This window comes from Balaenoptera physalus (assembly GCF_965194825.1).
Source record: "Balaenoptera physalus genome assembly, chromosome: 3".
Taxonomy (NCBI): Eukaryota; Metazoa; Chordata; class Mammalia; order Artiodactyla; family Balaenopteridae; genus Balaenoptera; species Balaenoptera physalus.
In genome coordinates this window covers 153768646-153792310 of record NC_138890.1, presented here as the reverse complement: position 1 = coordinate 153792310, position 23665 = coordinate 153768646, and the positions used below count along the sequence as shown (strand labels likewise).

The window sequence follows — 23665 nt, the reverse complement described above, 5'->3', positions numbered from 1 at the left end:
ACTCTCACCGATTGATATTACGTGGGGTTGGGAGGTCTCTGGTGGTCCAGTGTCCTAAACTTGGCTCTCCCACCTCTGAGGCTCAGGCCTGACACCCGGCTGGAGCACCAAGACCCTGTCAACCACATGGCTCAGAAGAAAAAGGAGGAAAAAAAAGAAATATAATAAACGAAAATAAAATAATATCTTTGAAATAAAAAAATTTTTTAATGTTAAAATAAATAATAATAATAATAAAAAAAGAAGAGAGCAACTAAACCAATAGACAAATCCACCAATGATAAGAAACGCTAAAAACTGTAGTAAAGATAAACATATAAATCAGAAATTAGTCAGTCGCATACAGAAATCCCCAAGTCTATAGTTGCTCCCAAAGTCCACTGCCTCAATTTTGGGATGATTCATTGTCTATTCAGGTATTCCACAGATGCAGGGTACATCAAGTTGATTGTGGAGATTTTTCCGCTGGTCCTGAGGCTGCACAGAGAAATTTCCCTTTCTCTTCTTTGTTCACACAGCTCCTGGGGTTCAGGTTTGGATCTGGCCCTGCCTCTGTATGTAGGTCACCCTCTAGCATCTGTTCTCTGCCCAGACAAGCGGGGACTAAAGGAGTGGCTGATTAGTTTGCTCTGGCTCTCTCGGGCTGCAGGGAGGGAGGGTACGTAATGTGGGGTGAGCCTGCGGTGGCAGAGGTCAGCATGATGTTGCAACAGCCTGAGGAGTGTCGTGTGTTCTCCCAGGGAAGTTGGACGGCACTGGTGGGCTGCACAGGCTCCCGGGAGGGGAGGTGTGGATTGTGACCTGTGCTTGCACACAGGATTCTTAGTGGCTGCAGCAGCAGCGTTAGCATTTCATGCCCATCTCTGGTGTCCGCGCTGATAGCCGTGGCTTGTGCCCGTCTCTGAAGCTCACTTAGGTGGTGCCCTGAATCTCCTCTCCTCACGCATCCTGAAACAATGGTCTCTAGCCTCTCTGGCAGGTGCAGACTTTTTCCCGGACTCCCTCTCAGCTAGCTGTGGCACACTAGCCCCCTTCAGGCTGTGTTCACACAGCCAACACCAGTCCTCTCCCTGGGATCTGACCTCCGAAGCCCGAGCCTCAGCTCCCAGCCCCCACCTGGCCCGGCGGGTGAGCAGACAAGCCTCTCGGGCTGGTGAGTGCTGGTCGGCACCGATCCTCTGTGCGGGAATCTCTCCGCTTTGCCCTCCGCACCCCTGTGACTGCGCTCTCCTCCGTGGCTCCGAAGCTTCCCCCCCTCCGCCACCTGCAGTCTCCGCCCGCGAAGGGGCTCCTAGTGTGTGGAAACATTTCCTCCTTCACAGCTCCCTCCCAGAGGTGCAGATCCCTCCCCTATTATTTTGTCCCTGTGTTTTCTTTTTTCTTTTGCCCTACCCAGGTACATGGGGAGTTTCTTGTCTTTAGGGAAGTCTGAGGTCTTCTGCTAGCATTCAGTAGGTGTTCTGTAGGAGTTGTTCCACATGTAGATGTGTTTCTGATGTGTTTGTGGGGAGGGAGGTGATCTCCACGTCTTACTCCTCCAACATCTTGAAGGTCCTCCATCTAAACAACTCCTGTCTTTAGTCTTTTGACATGTTTTTCTTTTGTGTTTCATATATTTGATATATTTTGTTTGTTTTGTTTTTTTAATTTCTACTGATTTATTACTAGGTTAAAAAACAAAATTACAGTGAATGGAGAGCCTATGCAAGGAATGTTTTGGGAGAAATAGGAAATTTTCTCAGAATTAATATGTGGAAATAGATTTCATTTTTTCTTATAAAAACTACTAAATAATACAAGACTTCATAGTAACATATTTGTTAAAATTTGAAGACAGAGGTCATTAGCAAGTTTACTTCTGTTAATAAAGATTCTTTAAGTTCTTTTTCAGCTTTAATGATATATAGTAGGCAAATAATATTGTAAGATGCTTTAAGTGTGCATGTCAATGACTTGATACATATACATTGTTATTGGATTCTTTCCATCTAGTTAATTAACACATCCATCACACTATATATATATATATATATATCTATACATAGATATACAAAACATGTGAATGAAAACATTTAAGTTCTATTCTCTTAGTAGACATTGATTTTTTTTATTCCCAATAAGTAGTTATGGTTTTTATATCCCAGTTTGTATATTTGTATATCCTCATCTGTTCTAACATGCCTATTTGCTCCCTTTTGTATTATTGAACTTACATCAGTGTTGACACTTCTTTACTCTTTTTTCCTCATGTGTAATGTATCGTTCCTTTTATGGTTATTTATGTTCCCTATCACACACTTATCTATATCACTTGAATATGGTATAGCTGGGTTTTGTTTTATATTGCAGTTTGAGAATATACATCTTTCATAGGGTCTCATTTCCTTTCATGAATCAGGTACACACAGAGAAGCTGAAATTTAGACCTAATTCTTCTTCCTCATGCCCTCTCTCCTCTGCCGCTGTCATCTTTGCAGGCTCCTAACTGCCGCCCTGTCTTTCCGGTCCTCTCACTCTACTTTCTCCCTGTGCTATTATTATCACTATACCACTTTCAACTTCAATGAAATACAAGTCATTCCCAAATTTTATCTCAAGACAGCCCTTTCTCAGAAACCTGTCTTCCTAAAAACCTACTTTCTTCAACATTCATATCTAAATCATGACTGTCTTAATTAATATAATTCATGTATGTAATCCACATCTACATTTCCCCTGTTGCCTTGGTCATTCAACCTATAATCACCTCCCATCTCTACAGCAGTAGTTTTTCCAAGTTAACTCTGGTTCTATTCAAACCTGTTTGCTTCCTGTTAAAATCAAAGTAATCTTAACAAAATGAATATGTTATCTAGTCACGCTCTCTGTTTTAAATACTTATAATTGACTCCAAATTACTATCAGGGTTAAGATAAAAATTCTTAACTTTGCCAATCATGCCTTGCTTACCTCTGTGGGCCATTCATATATACTATTCTCTACATTTCTCACATGCCAGTCACATAAACATTTTTGTCTCTGCAACTTCCTACTTCTATTTCCTATGTGACTTTTCTCACATTCTTCTCAGTATCTCTATTAAGTTCCACTGCTTTTTAATTTTTTTTCCAGTCTCATTCTTACTCATTCTTAAGAACCAATTCCTCAGTTTGGACTCTCAGATTTCCCATCCAAAACTGGGGTAGCACTTTATGTTACATTTATCCATTAACACGTATTTCCCATTTATATCATTTATAATCCCTGCTAGATTTAAATTCCTGAGGTGTTTTATAAGAGCTCATATCTGGCATATAGTAACTAGCCTTCATGTTGAAAATATTGAAAATGGTTGTCCCAGTGATTTAGGGTCTCCCACCTTTAACCCCTGCCTATTTTATATAATAAAACTTAAGTATAAGTTCTATTACAAACTTAGTTGTAGCAAATAGTGTCAGAGCTGCTGTTACTATTGACATGTGTGATTATCATAGAATGAAACCTTGGAAACTCTCCACTATTGCTTTTTGGGAGTTTTGCAATATGGATATTTATTGATATTTGTTAATAGAAAAATTATACAGCACCATGACATATGTTATAAAAATAGGTGTCAGGGAAACAGTGAGACAAGGGGGATGCCTTCCATAAGGAATTAACAGACAATTTAATTTGGTTACATAAAGGAGTGTGGCCTACAGATAAGTGCTACATGGAAAGGATGATTTCTAATTATTTGTCATTAAAAATGTTTTGGTAATATAATTTGCAACAAGGTTTTCCAATCTTCAACATCACCGCATATTTTCATTCACACATTTTGAAATTTCATCCAAGTTTCTAGGTCTGCTAAAAGAAGTGGATGACTTTCACAGGATATAAGGTTATTTTCTAGCATAGAGGAAAATCTGAGAAAAACTCCACTATAAAAATTAAAGATGGCAATACCATACTCCCAATATTTCATATTTTATGGCATTACTATTTGTGTTTGGGGCAGACTGAAAATCTATTTTTATTATGCTTTCTGAGATGGCACTTTGAATTTAAGCCCCATTTTCCACGGCTTATAGCTTTTCCACTGAGTACCTTTGGGGATAAACTTCATCATGCTGGTTCTTAACCTAGAATGAAATAATTCAGGAAGTTTGAAGGAAATGTATTCCATCGGTTTTGATTTAAGTAACCACAAGGAAATTCTTTTGGGCTGTTGAAAACTATTATACAATTTCTATTATTGAATAATTCATAAGGCATTATGATTTAACTACATATATTGATAATGTAATCATGTTCTATAAAAGATACACACCTATTTAAAATTACTTATACAGAATAATAAATGAAATATAATCTATACTCACTACATTCCTCCATTCATATAATACAATTCTCTATGATCTGTCAAATCCATCAGAAGTTCTGAAATGTAGGCTTTTGTGGGAAGGTACTGAATCAAAATAAGAAATCATATTTGCAGGAATGACTAACCACCTATTAAAGAGTCAGGATTTTTGTGGTTATTTAAATGCAGTCTCAGTGGTTTATGTCAGCTGTCAAAATTTCCCATTCTCCCATTTTAAATGTGTATACATAAGGTTATTTTTTTAATATCCATTTACACAAAATCAAACTTTGAAAGAGTAATAAAGTGAAAAATCATAAAGGGCAAAAATGGCCAAGACTCATGTAATGGCCCACTCAGCTTAATAATCATTGGAATTCTCAGAAGAAAAAGGGAATACTTATACTTCCCAATACAATGATTAATGAGTGAAGACACCTGCTTTACTGAGAGAATTTGATAAGCATTATACAGTCAGCATTAATCAATTATAGATATTATCCATTTGAGAAATAAGGAAAGAATTTTGACCAGAAGCAGGAGAGTCCATCTACACAGGAACACAATATTTGTGTCTTTATTACACACACGCACACACACACACACACACTATTTATATATGTATATATGGTTGTGTGTATCTGTCTATATATATCTATATCTATATATAGCTAAAATATATTATTTATACACAGGCAGTTAATAAATAATTAAGTGGGAATGTATACAAAAGTAAATATAGATTATATATATCTGATTTTGGTTTAGTTGTCTCTAATTCTATTTCATAGTTTTTTTTTGTTTAACTTCTGGAAGAAGATAATCAATTGGGTTAGTTTAGTAATAGTTATTTTGAAAAATACCCAGTATTTAACAACATTCCTAATTATATTGCTCAGTAAACACATGCACACATATATTTTTATAAATTCACCACAGTTGAATTAATTATTTTTATTTCACATATTCTCTCAAAGTTATTTTTATAAAGAAATGTAAGCCTATAAAAAGTTATATTCATCTGGATTTATTATATCCCATCTTCTTTGTACTATACTGGGGAAAAAGATATATAATGAAAATTCATATGCAGTTAATTACAACAAGAGGTAAAAAAATTATTTATATTTACTTATAAAGTGTTTTTGGAACCAGTGAAGTAAGAAAATGTGGTCACTTTAAGGACAGAGACTTTAGTACTGAATTTTAAAGAATGAATGGAGATTTATAATGTAGAAAATGGAGGAAGTCACTGTTTCTATCAGGCATGTCTGCTCTATCAAACAATACTTATGATTTTATTTTTAAAGCCTACAGCACATGGTATTCCCAGACAGTCTTCTATCCAAGTACTAACCAGGTCCAACCCTACCTAGATTCTAAGATGAGACAAGATGGGGCTTGTTCTGGGTGGTACAGTTGTAGACTTGTGATGTTTGGAGGTTTTTTTACATATTATTTTTAATTGGGGTATAGTTGCTTTACAATGTTGTGTTAGTTTCTGCTGTATAACAAAGTGAATCAGCTATATGTATACACATATTCCCTCCCTCTTGGACCTCCCTGCCACCCCCGACCCCCATCCTACCCATCTAGGTTACCATACAGCACCAAGCTGATCTCCCTGCGCTATACAGCAGGTTCCCACTAGCTATCCGTTTTACACATGGTAGTGTATATATGTCAATCCCAGTCTGCCAATTCATCCCACCCCTCTTCACACCCCCAATGTCCACACATTCATACTCTAAGTATACGTCTCTATTCCTGCCCTGCAAATGGGTTCATCTGTACCATTTTTCTAGATTCCACATATATGTGTTAATATACGATATTTCTTTTCTCTTTCTGACATACTTCACTCTGTATGACACTCTTTAGGTCCATCCAAGTCTCTACAAATGACCCAATTTCTTTCGTTTTAATGGCTGTGTAATATTCCATTGTATATATGTACCACATCTTCTTTATCCATTCATCTGTTGCTGGACATTTAGCTGGCTTCCATGTCCTGGCTACTGTAAATAGTGCTGCAATGAGCATTGGGGTGCACCTGTCTTTTTAAATTATGGTTTTCTCAGAGTATGTGCCCAGTAGTAGGATTGATGGGTCATATGGTAGTTCTATTTTTAGTTTTTTAAGGAACCTCCATACTGTTCTCTATAGTGGCTGTATCAGTTTACATTCCCACCAGCAGTGCAAGAGGGTTCCCTTTTCTCCACACCCTCTCCAGCATTTATTGTTTGTGGATATTTTCATGATTGCCATTCTGACTGGTGTGAGGTGATACCTCATGCAGTTTTGATCTGCATTTCTCTAACAATTAGGGATTTTGAGGACCTTTTCATGTGCCTCTTGAGATCTGTATGTCTTATTTGGAGAAGTGCCTATTTAGGTTTTCTGCCATGTTTTGATTGAGTTTTTTGTTTTTTTGATATTGAGCTGCATGAGCTGCCTGTATATTTTAGAGATTAATCCTTTGTCAGTTGCTTCATTTGCAAATATTTTCTCTCATTCTGAGGGTTGTCTTTTCATCTTGTTTATGGTTTCTTTTGCTGTGTAAAAGCTTTTAAGTTTATAAGGTCCCATTTGTTTATTTTTTATTTTATTTTCATTACTCCAGGAGGTGGGTCAAAAAATATTTTGCTGTGATTTATGTCAAAGTGTGTTTTTCCTATGTTTTTCTCTAAGAGTTTCATAGTGTCTGGTCTTACATTTAGGTCCTTAATCCATTTCACGTTTATTTTTGTGTATGGTATTAAGGAGTGTTCTAATTTCATTCTTTTACATGTAGCTGTCCAGTTTTCCCAGCACCACGTATTGAAGAGGTTGTCTTTTCTCCATTGTATATTCTTGCCTACTTTATCAAAGATAAGGTGAGCATATGTGTGTGGGTTTATCTCTCGGCTTTCTATCCTTTACCATTGATCTATATTTCTGTGTTTGTGCCAGTACCATACTATCTTGATTACTGTAGCTTTGTAGTATAGTCTGAAGTCAGGGAGCATGATTCCTCCAGCTCCATTTTTCTTTCTCAAAATTGCTTTGGCTATTCAGGGTGTTTGGTGTTTCCATACAAATTGTGAAAATTTTTGTTCTAGTTCTGTGAAAATGCCATTGGTAGCTTGATAGGGATTGCATTGAATCTGTAGATTGCTTTGGGTAGTAGAGTCATTTTCACAATGTTGATTCTTCCAATCCAAGAACATGGTATATCTCTCCATCTGTTTGTATCATCTTTAATTTCTTTCATCAGTGTCTCATAGTTTTTTGCATACAGATATTTTGTCTCCTTAGGTAGGTTTATTCCTAGGTATTTTATTCTTTTTGTTACAATGGTAAATGGGCGTGTTTCCTTAATTTCTCTTTCAGATTTTTCATCATTACTGTATAGGAATGCAAGACATTTCTGTGTGTTAATTTTGTATGCTGCCACTTTACCAAATTCATTGATTAGCTCTAGTAGTTTTCTGGTAGCATCTTTAGGATTCTCTATGTATAGTATCATGTCTCTACAAACAGTGACAGCTCTACTTCTTTTCCAATTTGGATTCCTTTTATTTCTTTTTCTTCTCTGATTGCTGTGGCTAAAACTTCCAAAACTGTGTAGAATAATAGTGGTGAGAGTGGGCAACCTTGTCTTGTTTCTGATCTTAGTGGAAATGGTTTCAGTTTTTCACCATTGAGAACGATGTTGGCTGTGGGTGTGTCATATATGGCCTTTATTATGTTGAGGTAGGTTCCCTCTATGCCTACTTCCTGGAGAGTTTTTATCATAAATGGGTGTTGAATTTTGTTGAAATATTTTCTTCATCTATTGAGATTCTTGTATGGTTTTTATCCTTCAGTTTGTTAATATGGTGTATCACATTGATTGATTTGCATATATTGAAGAATCCTTGCATTCCTGGATAAAACCCCACTTGATCATGGTGTATGATCCTTTTAATGTACTGCTGGATTCTGTTTGATAGTATTTTGTGGAGGATTTTCGCGTGTATGTTCATCCGTGATATTGGCCTGTAGTTTTCTTTTTTTGTGACATCTTTGTCTGGTTTTAGTATCAGGGTCATCTTTGTCTGGTTTTAGTATCAGGGTAATGGTTGCCTCTTAGAATGTGTTTGGGAGTGCTCCTCTCTCTGCTATATTTTGGAAGAGATTGAGAAGGATAAGTGTTAGCTCTGCTCTAAATGTTTAATAGAATTCACCTGTGAAGCCATCTAGTCCTGGGCTTTTTGTTTGTTGGAAGATTTTTAATCACAGTTTCAATTTCAGTGCTTGTGTTTGACCTGTTCATATTTTCTATTTCTTCCTGGTTCAGTCTTAGAAGGTTGTGCTTTTCTAAGAATTTGTCCATTTCTTCTAGGTTGTCCATTTTATTGGCTATAGTTGCTTGTAGTAATCTCTCATGATCCTTTGTACTTCTGCAGTGTCAGTTGTTGCTTCTCCTTTTTCATTTATAATTCTGATGATTTGAGTCTTATCCCTTTTTTTTCTTGATGAGTCTGGCTAATGGTTTATCAATTTTGTTTATCTTCTCAAAGAACCAGCTTTTGGCCTTAGTGAACTATGCTATTGTTTCCTTCATTTCTTTTTTCATTTATTTCTGATCTGAGCATTATGATTTCTTTTCTTCTGCTAACTTTGGGGTTTTTTTGTTCTTCTTTCTCTAATTGCTTTAGGTGTAACGTTAGGGTGTTTATTCAAGATTTTTCTTGTTTCTTAAGTTAGGATTGTATTGTAAACTTCCCTCTTAGAACTGCTTTTGCTGCATCCCATAGGTTTTGTGTTGTCGTGTTTTCATTGTCATTTGTTTATAAGTATTTTTTGACTTCCTTTTTGATTTCTTCAGTGATCTCTTGGTTAGTTAGTAGCGTATTGTTTAGACTCCATGTGTTTATATTTTTTACAGTTTTTTCCTCTAATTGATATCTAGTCTCATAGCTTTACAGTCGGAAAAGCTACTTGATACAATTTCAATTTTCTTAAATTTACCAAGGCTTGATTTGTGATCCAAGATGTGATCTATCCTGGAGAATGTTCCGTGTGAACTTGAGAAGAAAGTGTATTCTGTTGTTTTGGCATGGAATGTCCTATAAGTATCTATTAAGTCCATCTGGTTTAATTTGTCATTTAAAGCTTATGTTTCCTTATTTATTTTCATTTTGGATGATCTGTCCATTGGTGAAAGTGGGGTGTTAAAGTCCCCTACTATTATTGTGTTACTGTCAATTTTCCCTTTTATGACTGTTAGCATTTGCCTTATGTATTGAGGTACTCTTATGTTGGGTCATAAATATTTACAATTGTTGTTATCTTCTTCTTGATTGATCCCTTGGTCATTATGTAGTGACCTTCTCTGTCTCTTGTAATAGTCTTTATTTAAAAGTCTATTTTGGCTGATATGAGAATTGCTACTCCAGCTTTCTTTTGATTTCCATTTGCATGGAATATCTTTTTCCATCCCCTCACTTTCAGTCTGTATGTGTCCCTAGGTCTGAAGTGAGTCTCTTGTAGACAGCATATATATGGGTCTTGTTTTTGTATCCATTCAGCCAGTTTATGTCTTTTGGTTGGAGCATTTAATCCATTGACATTTAAGGTAGTTATCGATATGTATGTTCCTATTACCATTTTCTTAATTGTTTTGAGTTTGTTATTGTAGGTCTTTTCCTTCTCTTGTGTTTCCTGCATAGAGAAGTTCTTTTAGCATTTGTTGTAAAGCTGGTTTGGTGGTGCTGAATTCTCTCAACTTTTGCTTGTCTGTAAAGGTTTTAATTTCTCTGCAAAATCTGAATGAGATCTTTGCTGGGTAGCAAAATCTTGGTTGTAGGTTTTCCCCTTTCATCACTTTAACTATGTGCTGCCACTGTCTTCTGGCTTGCAGAGTTTCTGCTGAAAGATCAGCTGTTAACCTCATGGGGATTCCCTTGTATGTTATTTGTTGCTTTTCACTTGCTTCTTTTAATATTTCTTCTTTGTATTTAATTTTTGATAGTTTGAGTAATTTGTGTCTTGGTGTGTTTCTCCTTGGATGTATCCTGTATGGGACTCTGTGCTTCCTGGGCTTGATTGACCATTTCCTTTCCCACGTTAGGGAAGTTTTCAACTATAATCTCTTCAAATATTTTCTCAGACCGTCTCTTTTTGTCTTCTTCTTCTGGGACCCCTTAAAATTCGAATGTTGGTGTGTTTAATGTTGTCACAGCGGTGTCTGATGCTGTCCTCAATTCTTTTCATCCTTTTTTCTTTATTCAACTCTGCAGTAGTTATTTCCACTATTTTATATTCCAGGTCACTTATCCATTCTTCTGCATGAGTTATTCTGCTATTGATTCCTTCCAGAAAATTTTAAATTTCATTTATTGTGTTGTTTATCCTTGTTTGTTTATTCTTTAGTTCTTCTATGTCCTTGTTAAACACTTCTTGTATTTTCTCCATTCTATTTCCAAGATTTTGGATCATTTTTACTATCATTATTCTGAATTATTTTTCAGGTATACTGCCTATTTCCTCTTCATTTCTTTGGTGGTGGGTTTTTACCTTACTCCATGTGCTGCATATTTCTCTGTCTTCTCATTTTGTTTAACTTACTGTGTTTGACATCTCTTTTTTGCCAGTTGCAGGTTCATATTTCCTGTTGGTTTTGGTGTCTGCCCCCAGTGGGTTAGGTTGGTTCAGTGGGTTGTGTAGGCTTCCTGGTGGAGGGGACTGGTGCTTGTGTTCTGGTGAATTGAGCTGGATCTTGTCTTTCTGGTGTGCAGGGCTGCATCCCATTGTTGTTTTGGGGTATCTGTGAACTTAATATGATTTTCAGGCAGCCTGTCTGATAATGGGCAGGGTTGTGTTCTTGTTTTGCTAGTTGTTTGGCATGGGGCGTCCAGCACTGGAGCTTGCTTGCTGTTGGGTGGAACTGGGTCTTAGTGTTGAGACAGAGATTTCTGGGAGGGCTCTCACTGATTGATATTACATGGCACCAGGAGGTCTCTGGTGGTCCAATGTGCTGGACTCTGTCTCCCATCTCGGAAGCTCAAGCCTGACACCTGGCCAGAGCACCAAGACCCTGACAGCCACACAGCTATATCCAGTGAGTGTCCAGGGTGTCAGGCATGGCCCCTGAGGCTGTAACAGTTCCCTGTAGTACAGTCTTCACAGCAGGGTGATGGAGACACACAGCTTTTTCATATATGATTATTTATTAATATTTTGTTTAAGATTTTTCATGTGTCTTTATTAGATATATTTTTGTAATGTTCCATTCTTAAATGTACTTCTTAGGTTTTGGTATGAAAGTTTTGATCACTTCATAGAGTGAAATAAGATATGTTTCATTTTCCTGTTTCCTTGAATACAGAAAATAGAAAAAGTATATTTTGCTATTGGAGGATGTTGTGGAGAGCATGTGACCACTGGTTGACTTCTGAACTAGATCCAGGCAATCAGAGGCTCCCCACCCCTACCCCTGTCCTTGGAATGAATGGTCCACCCACCATTGCCATAGCCAGAGACATTTCAAGGATGTAGCCTTGAGAGAGTAATGTGTTGTTGAGACCATCTAGACTGTAATTGTGACTGAAACTAGTTAAGTCCTCTATATAAGCATTTAAGATGCTGGTGGGTGGGTGCAGAGATCAACTCATCTTGTGGCTGCCCAAGAAGAACCTCCTATGTAAGTCCCCTTGCCAGTTAAAACTGTCACCTACTAATCTGGAGTGATCTGCCTCTTTTTTCAGTCTCCTTTGTCTCTTTTCAATTTCTCTCTGAGTCTGTATGCCAAATCAACATTTGCCCTCAGAAAAATTCCTGCAAGAATGCTTAGAACATCTGTAAGTTTAAATGAGTAAATCCTTTTGAGCCAGGAATTTTCCTCAAAAAACTCTTAATTAATAGGTATTGGAATATACAGGGTTTTTTTGTTTTTTTATATCACTGTTAAATTCTATTTTTCTAGGAATCTGTCTGACCATTGTATCTAAAGTGCCAAATTTATCACTGTAAAATTTTGCATAATAACTTATCTTTGTTACCATTGTAACTATTACTCGTGATAGTTTTACATGCTTGTATAAATACCTCTAATTTCTGTCTTTTTTTCTGACCAGTCTGTCTTGCATTATTTCATCAACTTTTAAGATAAACTAAATTTCTATTTTAAAAATATTCTTTATTGTACTATTTTCCTATTTTATTGATATTTGCTCTTTACTGATTTTTGCTCTTTATTCATTTCCTTCTAAAATTTGACCTTGACTTGCTGTGCTTTTTCTAGTCTCATGCAATAGAAGCCTATTTCACTAATTTTTAGAATTTCCTCTATTTTAATATTGCTATGGCTGCTTGTCTACCGTCAAAATTCATATGTTGAAGCCCTAGGCCCAAGTTATGGTATTTGGAATGGCACCTTTGGAGGTGATTAGGTTTGGATGAGATCATGAATGTACATACCTCATGATGAGATTGGTGCCCTTATAAGAGACACCAGAGAGCATGCATCCTCTTTCTCTACATCATGTGAGGAGCCAGCAAAAAGGCAGCCTTGCACAAGTCATGAAGGGAGCTCTCACTGGGAACCAACATCTTGATATTGGGCTTCCCAGCCTCCAGACTGTGAGAAGTAAATTCCTGTTGTTTAATTCACCAGTCTATGGTGATTTGTAATGGCAGTCCAAACTAATACAAATATATACCCTTAAATCAGTAAACTTACTTTTAAACATTGCTTTAAGTACATTTGATATGATATACTTTTATTTTCATTCACATAACAATATTTTCTAGTTTCCATTTTGATATATTCTTTGGCCCATGTGTTATTTTAAAGAGTATTTCTTAAAGACAGTGGATTTCTCTATATCTACTTTAACACTGTCAGTTAAAAATATTTGAAGGTATGTTGTCGTATGTATCCATATTTAGAATTGTGAAGTATTTCTGCTGAATTGAATTACATACTGTCTCAGTTAATATGGTATGATATTTTTAACACTAAAATCTACTATGTCAAATATCAACATATTTACACCAGCTCTCTTTGGTTAGAGTTTAGACAGTGTAGTTCTTTCCATCATTTCATTTCAACTTCTCTTTCATGTGTCTCTTGTGTGAAGCAAATACAAGGGTTTTCGTATTTTAGCTGATCATTTTAGTCCTTTACTTGAATATTTATTCTATCATATATTGTATAATTACTTACATACTTTAGTTTATATCTACTATGACACCAGTATTTGTTTTATGAATGGCCAGTCATTTTGTATTGAATATTCTGTTCTTTTTTTACCTTTGGATTCATCAACCCTTCCCTATTATTTTATTTTCTATTAACCTGTAATTTCTTATTTGTAAAATAATTTTAGGGGGGATGCCTAGATATTACAACATGGATAATTTAAGTTATTACATTATGGCAGAATAATTATATCATATTATTCATAATGCTAGAGCCTTAGTTCACTTGGATTTTATTTACCTCATTATTGTCTTTGGTATTATTGGTCTCCCAGATTTTAACACTGCATTATTTTACTTTTTCAATGGAGTCCATTTTCATTTTTTACTTATCTATATTTTCACATTCTGTGTTACTTTTTATTTTATACAGTATTTCTCTACTTCTCTCTCAGATGTTTTTCCTACTAGAAAGATGATTAAAATTTCTCTGAATGCAGTAATAAATACTGTTCATTTTTTATTCATCTCAATGGATCTTTTATTTTTACTTTATTTTCAAAGGAATTTGCAGGGGAGGTTTGGGAGTAGAATTTCTTGTTGACATTATTTTTAGCCATTTAAAAATGCCCTTCCTTTGTCTTCTGCTTTTCAGCATTTCTGTTCAGAAGCCAGCTTTCACACTTCTTATTGTTGCTTTGAAGATAATAATATAATGTGTCTAGTTTTTGCTCCTCTGACCACTTTTTATATGTTTCTTTCTGCTTCAGGTTTTCATTTATTCTATTATAATGTATCCAGGTGTGGTGTGCTATATATTTTCCTAGTCTGGTCCTTGCAGAATTTCTTGAATCCTTGGGTTGATTTTTTTCATCAGCTCTTGTCTGTTGAAATACTGCTTCTACTGAATTTTTTTCTCTTCTCCATATTGAACTTAAATTATATGTAGTGATCTTTCTTGCCCTACATTACTCTTATGTCTCCCTTTCTTAGACAAAAACTCTGAACAAACTCTTTAAAACAGTGGTCCCCGACCTCTTTGGCACCAGGGACCAGTTTCGTGGAAGACAATTTTTCCACAGCCGGGGTGGAGTGGGGGGCGGATGGTTCAGGCAGTAGTGCAAGTGATGGGGAGCGATGGGGAGAAGCAGATGAAGCTTTGCTCACTCACCCATCACTCACCTCCTGCTGTGCAGCCCCATTCCTAACAGGCCGCAGACCAGTACTAGTCTGCCGACCAATACTAGTTCACGGCCCGGGGTTTGGGGACCCCTGCTTTAAAATATTCTATTCACAAGATAACTTGCTTTCCTGTCATTACTGCACATAGTGAAAAAATTATAAATAAAACTTAAAAATCTTATACGTGAAAATCCCAGTCCTTGAGACAAATTGGCAATGCATAAATTATTGCAGACCTGAAATACATGAAACAGTCCCTAACCTAACATAAACCCTAGAAACATGGGCAAGAAAGTGTTGGTCTGCCTTGGCACAAAAACGTGAAAGCAACTTGAATAGGGTTATTTATTTATAGTGTGCCTTCACAGATGGCTGTCTATGTGGCTTTGAAATTTGATGAGATTTACCTGTATCATTATAGATTATGGAGAAGCAGTAAACCTAAAATATAATCCAGCAAAACAATCTGGAATGGCAGCAAAATATAAAAGCCTACTGAAATAAAGGAAAGCTATGTCATTTAATAACATAATAAGGTGTTCTTCATGGATTAGAAAATATATGACACTGGTTGAAAGTGCTAATCTCTCAGTATTTATCTAGCATTATCTAATTAGATGAGTTATGTGCTAGTGGATATGAATGTCAAAGTGTAAAAGATCAAATGGAATCATTCCTTAGGATGTACAATTCTGGGATGAAGTAACTTCCTGACATCCTTTCCTAAGGCTATATTTTAGTTAATCCTTTGTCTCCCCTGTTAATTTAATATTGAGAAATAACTATGCTATGTTAGAGGTGCTTAACTTCATCTAAAATAAGGATTCTATTTTAATATAAAATCTTCTACTGTATAGTCCTGTTTGTATGCAAGTATTGGGAAAGTACATAATAACAAAATATAACTATGAATTCAGTGCTATTTTAAATAAAATTGTTTTATTTGTATTTTTAATTATAACATTTTATATGGTTTAACACTGTCAATTGTTTACATAAAAGCACAGTGGAACAAATTCACTACAAAGGTCATGTCTGTGAATATTAAGTGATCAATAAAGTACACTAGTTTATTTATTACCTATGGAATGCACTAAATAATAGAATTAGGTACAGTTCCATAAATTCCTAAATTGTATATATAAAATGTAAGTGTACATGCTAAAAATGCATACAAAATTTAATTATGAAGATAATACCTTATATAAAGATTAAAATCAAAGTCTTTAAAAATGATTATTAGAACATCAGGGAGAACATCTATTTTCCAACTAGGATCAAAGTTTAAAGATATACATGTATTGGTATATAAGTTATCTTGGTCTTCTGTGATTAGGTTGTACTAAACAGATCATTGGCAATGGAGTAAAAATCACTGGCAATACATAATTTAGATAAAGAAAGAGTAGATGCAGACTTTTGTAAACAGGATTATTCATAGAATATTTTCTGCATCATGTTTCCATTGGAGGACATAGGAAAAGAGCTCAGAGAGGTGTTGCTACTATAAATAAGCCCAATATTTCAAGGAGTAACAGAACATGGGTGCTGACAGGGTTCACAACTACAACAGTTTTTGCATTTTTATTTCTCAGTTGTTCTGCTTCCCAATGCACTTCAATAGACAGTAGAAATGAAGTGGAGAAAACAGACAGAACTTTGATAGAGAGCATGAAGTCAGAACAACAATCCTGCTAAACACAGAAAGCATAGGTGAAGGGAATCAAAAGGTACAAACTTCCAGTTATAAAATAAATGTCATGAGGATATAATGTACAACATGCTGACTATAATTAATAATACTGTATTGCATATTTAAAAGAGGCTAAGAGAGTAGATCTTAAAAGTTCTCATGACAAGAAAAAAACATTGTAGCTATAAATGGTGATGGATGTTAACTAGACTTATTATGGTAATAATTTTGCAATATATACAAATATTGCAAAATTATGTTGTGTACCTGAAACTAATATAATGGTATATGTCAACTACACATCAATTTAAAAAAGATACAAACCTGTAAAAAAAAAAAATAGGAGAATACTGATTTGTTGAACTGGAATTCAATAATGTCTATTTTTTTTATGGTTGTGTTAGTTACTACCTCATATTCAGGAAGTCACTTAACTTTTTTAAGGCTCAGCTTTCTTTTATTATATAATAAAAATATAGTATTAAGCTCCCTAAAAAAGTATTTTTGAAAGTAAAACTATGTAATACTTTCAAACCATAGTGGGTGCTTAATAAACTTAACTTCTTCTTTCTTAGAATTCCACTTATGTTTTTATTTCTAAAGCAATAGTTGCATTCATTTTTTGATTTCAAATTTAAGTCCAGGCCAAACTCTATTTTATATAGACAACTTAATACTTTTAGTCTTCTATTCCTAGTGTCATTTGTAAATGTACAAAACTCTACATGTGATATCTCCCTAACACAGTGCTCAGAGAATGTTATATAAATATGAATATATAATATAATATATAAATATTATGTAAACATTCATTTACTGTTCTCAATCACATTCTAGGAAGACATATCATACAGAAGGAAAAGCATATTTTAAAAAGATCAACAGATAAAATTTTCATAACATAACATAAATTGTCATTATCAAACACATACATACAGTTTTAGTGTATATACATATATGTGTATATACATATATAAATATATTTTTATAAATATATAGAAAATGCAATTTGATTATTTAAACAAATTATTTGAAAGACCACTAAATATTTTAGTGGTCATGTTATATTTTTTCTTTAGCAGTTCCAACTTAATCATTTAGTGTCATTAACTAGATACTTATACTATAGCATTCACATCTTCCCATTTGTCTTCTGGCATTGTATGCTTATTTTGGATTTTTTCCTAAACTTTATGCTGATCAATTTTCCACCATCTCTTTGGTTACAGCTCATATTATTGTAAGGTTTTTCTAATAATTAATCATCATACGCTGCTTTCTAGTGTAGAAGATGTGTGCATTAGCTGCAGTCTTGTTTATTTTGCTTCCCAGTCAGCAATTACAATGCCAAATTAAATTAAACTAAATTATATTTTTACGGGTTTTGAGGTAAAAATTGATGATAATTGCTGATATTCTAGTACAGGCATATTGGAAACGCAGTCAAGTAAATTAACTCATGCATAAGACTCATTCATCATATAAAATTATTGATGAAAAATTACTGATGAAAATTAAGCAGGGTTTTCATCTATGTATATTATTTCCACTTGAGTTGTGTATACCTGTGAAAAAATACACTCTTAAAGTTTAAATTTCCTTTGTATAACTTTTTTATTCTGTTGAATGAATGAGCTTTCATTGTCATTTTTAAAGACACTTTCTTAAAATCATCTGAGGTATTCACATGGATTCTTTCAACCACGACTCTCCTACAAATCCCTGGCACAAGCTGATGTCTCAATGAATATTTTTCGGTGAATAAATGGATAAGTGGATGGATGATTTTCTTTCTATTATGAACTATTGAACATTCAGATTTGTTCTATCACTGAAAAATTCATTTTCTATGTAATGTTTTAAAAAAGAAAATAAGATAATCAACTGGAAGCTTTCAGTACAAATTATAGTGTATGTTATGGGAACATATACTATATTTTATAGTATATGTTATAGTATAGTATATTTAGGAAAGAATCCTTTGGCAAATGCAGCATTTCTAATATGTCCCGATCTCCAAGACACAAGGAATTTGAGTAAGCCTGATATAAAGTTAATGGCCGGCCACCTCTTCCTCTTTTGTGACCTAGCCAATTTTAAAACAGACATTGATTTTAAATGATTCAACATGTCTTTTTAATACTACATTGATCAGAATAAATGCACACCTCGGAGATATTGCAGGGCTTTTTTCCAGACCACCACAATAAAACAAACATCGCAATAAAGTGAGTCACACAAATTTTTTTAGTTTCCCAGTGCATATAAAAGTTATGTTCAGGGGATTTTCCTGGTGGTCCAGTGGTTAAGACTCTGTGCTTCCAATGCAGGGGGCATTCGATCCCCGGTGGGTGAAATAAGATCCCACATGCCGCGCCACGCAGCATGGCCAAAAACAAAAGTCATGTTTACACTCTGCTGTAGTCTATTAAGTGTGCAACAGCACTATGTCTAAAATCACAATGTACATACTTTAATTAAAAAACATTGTTTAAAAATGTTAACCATCATCTGAGCCTTCAGTGAGCTGTGATCTTTTTGCAATAGTTCCATCAAAGATCCCTGATCACAGATCACCATAACAGATACCATAATAACGAAGAAGTTTGAAATATTGTGAGAATTACCAAAATGTGACACAGAGACACAAGAGAGCAAAAGCTGTGGGAAAATTGGTGCCAATAGTCTTGCTCAATGCAGGGTTGTCACAAACACTCAATTTGTAAAAAATGTAATATATGTGAAGTGCAATAAAACAAAGTGCAATAAAACAAAGTGCAATAAAACAAGGTATACCTGCATTTTAATGTGGTGATTAACTTTTTTTTTAATTTGAATTTTGCCTTTTTTTTTAAACGAGTGATGATATTAGTCATTTACCTGAGTTAGCCTTTGTTTTCTTTTAAGCTCTATGATATGTTATCAGTTTTTGCCCATAAACAGTGTCAGATTGTTAGACAGATCATTCAACAGAGGGAACACACTTACTAGTAGGTGAATTGTATTACAGGATGCATTATTATCTATAGTTCTTGTCGGTATACTGGTAAATACATCTTACAGTTGGATACACAAAATTAAGTCATTTAATGGATTTGTAGTTCAGTTGATTGAGGTCCGCAGGTCTCCGTGCACTTCTGGAAGCCATTTTATTTCTTCTGTAATTGTCTGTCACTGTCATTTCCACTTGGCTGCTGTTCTGTGACTAGTCAGAACATAAGCACTGAAAATGGTATCACAACATTGATAAAATGGTGTTTAAAGTTACCTTTACACACATATATACACACGTACGTAATAAAGAAGTTTCTTCAGATTATTTTAAAGTCAATATTTTTTTTTTATTGAGGAATTGGGATGTGTCTGCTTATACTAAGTACACAACTTTACATTGCTTTCTATTTAATGCACAAAATAGAACATCCCAGATGCATAAAACGTCATAATAGAGACTAATTTCAGCTGTATCAGAATTTCAATGTAGAAATAAAAAGATTACAACAGTGAAGCTAACTCTAGCAACCAAAACCATTTTCTACTTTTATGTATTGAGTCATCTTAAAGTTCTTGTGGTCATTTAAAAAACTCACATCTACTTTCCTTCTTTAAAAATTCACCTGCCTTTTTTTGACAAACCACATCATTTCAGGAAAGAGATCAAATCTTAGGAAAGTAAGTTTGGCTCAAAATGATTTATTGTTAATAGTCCAGTGTTGTTAGGAGCTTGCCAGAATGCAAGGATTTGTTCTTCATTTTTCAGTGTCAGCAGTTTTCTGATTCAAAAGTCACAAACACAGCATTTTTTATTTTTAATTGACTCTGTGAGGACATTAGCAAATCTCAAATAAATAGCAGCTCTACATTCTGGAGGAGTTCTGAAAAGCAAGCTGAATTCCAGATGGAACTCTCAAGCTGGACACTGAAATGGCGTTTTAACCAACACTGTGGAAGTTAAGTGATAAACTTTACCAAATATCAGTTATGGTCAGGATCTTCATCTAAGGAAGGGCCTGAATTAAAAATGGATATATATATATACACACACACACATATATGATATATATTCATATATATTTATATATAAAATCATATATATGAATAGGAACAATGTTCCTTTTAATGTTTTAGAGTTCTAAATTACTATTGCATAATTGCTTACAATTATATTTCTGTGTCCATGAAGATATTTATGTTACAGTCATATTGAACAAACAGGTGTCTTAAATATAATTTCCACATAGAATTATGCAAATTATCTCTCAAATTTGCAAATATGTATATTTCATATATATATAGTTTTTAACCTTATTAAGTATTTCCTTGATATTTATAATGACATAAATACAAAATTAGAAGGACAAATATTTGGTAGTTATGAATCATGTTTAAAAGCAAGATAGAAACTGTGTTTCTATTTATATATTAATGATTTCTGGAACAAAAACTTTATCCCTAATAATGAAGTGTCATTAAAAAAATGACACAGAGAAATGACTAATGAATGAAGTCATGGAGTACACATATACACATATGTTATAAAACTAATTAAAAAAATACTTTTTTTTTAGTACGTAGGAATATTTTGCCATAAATTCACATATGGAAAAGTAAGGAATGGGGTAAGCTTTTAAGGTCCTAACCCACAGATAGTTGCACAATGGTGGAGTTATATGTTCTGGTGTTTTGTTGTTATACTCTTCAATCCTGATGACTTGCTGTTCGGCTTACTGAATATATCAATGACTTAAGTGATGCTTCCACATTATTCAAAGTTGATTACCTAAGAACATGTTTATTTAGAGCAGTAAGTCAAAAATCAAAGGATCTGGGACTTTTAGAAACAAGAACTATCAACTTGAGGGGGATATTTGCTGAAAAAGATAACACAAACAAGGCTTATAGGATATATAAGAGCCCAAAATCTGAGGCAGTAAGTGGTCAGGAAAGAAAGATCCACCTGACCTGGATTCCTAGAAAAAAGTAAGAGGTGGGTGGTCTGTATCTTGAAGAACCAGATTATACAGTAATTTGACATTAGACATAACGAAACAAAGCAAAATTTTTCGTAGGAAACTAGCATAAATAAGTTGGTATCAGGAAGTGATCATTCAATTATAGGAACAGATTTAGAAGGAGGATTCCAGGTCATAGGGAAGAAAGCTACACTCTTCGAAAAAGTCAGGTAAAATGTCAAGGCAAATACTTGAACTCAGAGGGTTGATTCATTAAGCCAGTTATGATAACTAGTATCTAAAGTGAAATTTAGCACTATGCAAAATCCCTGCATGAGAAGATATGCGGGGTATGAGTAAATTGTTTGGTGAGAGTAAGAAGGCAAGACACTTAGAGCTAGTAACTGTAGAAAAGGAGTCATTAAAATGCAATAGAATGGATAGTTTTCTATTATCTAACAAAGCCAGGGTATGGAAAAAAATTTGGATTAAATTTAAACAAGGTAACTGATGCTGGAGATATTTAGGAGTTTTGAAAAATGTTTGAGCAAAACTAAAATGCAGTCTGAATGAATTAGACTTAAGCCATAGTAGAACAATTAATGATATGATGTTCTCTAAATATGGAAATACTCATCGTTGAAGAGGGTTACAGACTCAAAATGTCTGATGCTCCTTCTCTACCATTGAAATATTCTAATTTCAACAGGAAAATTTGACTGTTTTTGGACTTTTGATTTTATTCTGTAAAATCATTTTGACAGAATAATGTTGGATGCCTTTTGGGATAAATTTTAATGTATTTTAAACGGAAGGTAACTTAAATTAAGTGTAATTGTTTGAACTGACCTCTATAACCTTCACTATTGGTCACAGGATATATTTTTTTTAGATAAGTGCTGGCTGTTAACCTCTAAAGCTCCGATTCCAGGTTGCCATTTGTCTTGTATTTTTGTTTTCTACTTCTACATTGCACGTGCCAAAGTCACTCAAATAATCTCAAATGATTCTTGTTCCTATGATTTTATTTGCAAATTTTAAAATGACAACTAGCAATAGGAATAATGTTCATTCTAATGTTTTAGAGTTCTAAATAGCTATTATATAATTGCTTATATTAATAATTCTGTGTCCATGAACATATTTGTGTTACTGAACAAACTAGTGTCTTAAATATATTTTCCACATAGAAATTATGCAAATTATCCAAAACAAGTAGAATTAAAGAGCTCAAACATCTGAATTTCTGAGGGTCAATAATATGTGTAAAAATCTGAAGAGAATGTACAGTGCAACACATTAATAGATACATTTTGTAGAATAAAACAGAATAAAAACATATAAATATGTATAAATACAGAGTCACTATTCAGTTTATAGTCTGTTCAATACTTTCTAAAACATGCATACTTTCACATTTTAAATCTCCCCACCTTCCTAGATGACACATTTATTCATTTAGTTGATATTTTTTTATAATGAGATTTAGATAAAATTTAAATGACAGTTTTATCTATTTATTTATTTAATTCCTTTATGGTACACACGTAAGAAATAGCTCAAACAATATGTGCTGAACTGAAAATTAGTACCTGAAGAAAGATAATGAGTTGTCATCAATATGTATTTATACAGTTTGCTAAATCAAGTGATTTATATTTTTCTTCTAGTGTTATTTTTAGAGTCTCAGCAGTGTTACTGGAAAATCAAAACAAAACACAAAAATGGCAAATTTTTCTAGAAAGAAAGTAGTTCATGGAAAAATATTAACACACTAAGGAATATAGAATTTATATATTCAGTACAGTAATTCACTAAGGATTCACTATATTATATGAAAAATTCAATATCCTTTTTAAAGTCTGTTTTATATATTTAAAATGTAGTGATCAAATAACTTCTACAATAAGAGGAAATCTCTGCAGATAGCATTAGGTAAGCATCATTTTTTGTGAGATGTGTATGTCAAGAGGCCTAGACAAATTCTTCAGAAATACTGTTAAGACCAAAATAGAATGAGATACTAGTATTTTTGAATATTTTCTTTTTCTAAGTTTTGACCAACTCTGTATTTTATTGATAGGAAGCCAATGACAAATGAAGCCAGCAACATGAAATAAAACAGAACATATAAATCTATTTGTGTCATTTTTCCAGGGGAAAATACTACCCTAAACAAGGTCAAAGACCAAATAAATGTAACACTATCTTTTATAGCATATTTCTTTCAGTATGACTCCACACACCTTCAAAAATTCACATCTAAAGCAGTTTTAACATTGTACAGATGCTGGCATTAAGAAGCTTTATGCTGCCTGTTTATTTAATCATTACTTGTATGTTCAG

At 34.1% G+C, this 23665-nt stretch overlaps 1 long non-coding RNA gene across 1 annotated transcript in view; it reads right to left on the bottom strand.

Moving 5' to 3' along the window:
• Positions 1–8487: 8487 nt before the first annotated feature.
• The window catches only part of LOC309656921, a 442326-nt gene continuing 427148 nt past the window's right edge, over positions 8488–23665 (bottom strand). Inside the window, exon 2 of the long non-coding RNA XR_014261614.1 lies at positions 8488–10662. This is a non-coding gene — a long non-coding RNA (uncharacterized lncRNA). The remainder of the gene's footprint in view (positions 10663–23665) is intronic.